The sequence below is a fragment of the Cariama cristata genome, unplaced genomic scaffold, assembly GCF_000690535.1.
Source record: "Cariama cristata isolate BGI_N322 unplaced genomic scaffold, ASM69053v1 scaffold38595, whole genome shotgun sequence".
Taxonomy (NCBI): Eukaryota; Metazoa; Chordata; class Aves; order Cariamiformes; family Cariamidae; genus Cariama; species Cariama cristata.
The window spans coordinates 1,011-2,670 of record NW_009619900.1 but is presented as its reverse complement, the minus strand read 5'-3'; positions in this window follow the sequence as shown (position 1 = coordinate 2,670).

The window sequence follows — 1,660 nt, the reverse complement described above, 5'->3', positions numbered from 1 at the left end:
CTGGAAAGACAGAATACAGAGTAAATCAAGCAATGACAGAAAGTTTCAAGAGACTGTTTCCAATGCTGAGGACAGTTTGCAGTGCAGAAAATATCATATACATAAAATCCACACCACATTTACCACACAATTCCTTAAGCTATACTCCATCTCACTGTTCTACCACACGTAACATACATCACCAACATAGTTCATACATTAACACTAATAGTAGCGTCAATAGTATCATAAACTCAGTCTATGTAAGACAATCCAGCAGCAGTCTAATTGTTACTGGTATTCAGATAATTGTGTTTGCACTTTCAACTGCATGATCTCATCAGAAGGAAACTGATAGACTGACTGAGAGACTGGTGCAAAATTGCCCCAGTTCTATCAACATTCTTATAGCAAGAAGCAGCTATTTTCAGCTAGCATCACAATACTCCACTTCTGGTCTCAAGCAAGACTAGCATCACTGGCACAGCATTCCCATGCTTCCATTAGTTAGAGCTAGGGTTTGTCACATAAATCAAATGCAAAAGACTCCCTGACTGAGCATGGCACATACTCCCAACACTTCTCCACTCAGTCCTCCAAACAATTTTATTGTTATTTTTAAAATAAATCCCTAAGACAACTACTTTGAGATAACAGAATAACATTGGCAGTTTTCCTTTTGCCCCTCTGTTCACTAAACTCCTGTTACTCTACTGCCTCTGAAATTAACTCTCTCCTCTATGTTATGCAGTGACAAGAAGTCTTGCTACAAAGACTTGCAATAAACATAACACATTGGAGACACAGCAGAAGGGATAACTGCCATTATCTTCACTATCACCTGTCTGCTCTCTTTGATAGTGCATTGTTTATTTGCCACTCTCTTCCATCCGGATGTCATATGCAGCAGCTACTAACAGGTCAACTTCTGGCTGTTGTGTTAGTGCTCTGAATTTTACATTCCTTCCTTCTAAAGACAGGAATCCTGGATTTATAGTAACAGGTCCAAAATGCACAACTTGACAACTGAGATTTCCTTAATACAGACTAAGTCTAGGAAGGATAGTCTCAGAAGAAAAGATGGAAGATAAATCTCCACAAAACATGAGGCACCTTTGCCTGATATATAAATAACGTACATGGGATACTACTTAAGAGTAATGCAATATATTTTTGTTGTCCACCTTGTTGCCCTCAGTGTCACGCTACCTTAAAATCATTACTCGCAAAACCAAAGTCTGCATTTTTAATCCATACAAGTTTACACGTATGTTATCAAGCTTTCTAGGTATGTCCTTACTAAGCTGACATGAACCATATTTCTGTTGTTCTAACATTAAAAAAGGCAAACCAGAAATAATTCAGAAGGCAAAAAGTTAATTACTTTAAAAAGAAATGCCTTTGAGACTTGTAAAGTCTGAAAGTTCTTGAAGTATCTGACGGAAGATGCACATCAGTTTCTTTTCACAAACATCCTAATCATTCTTCACACTGTTAACAGACAAAACCTGTTTTCTATAAATAGCTGCACTGATAAAACTTTTCCAGCAAATCTGTAGTCATCTTTGTCCTTCTTGAATCTCCTCCTCTCCCTCACTGAAGCAAGTCCAGCTTCTCCCCATTCCTTCCATGGGACAGGAAACACTAGTTAGTCACTGAGCAGCCAAACAGAGCACTCAAT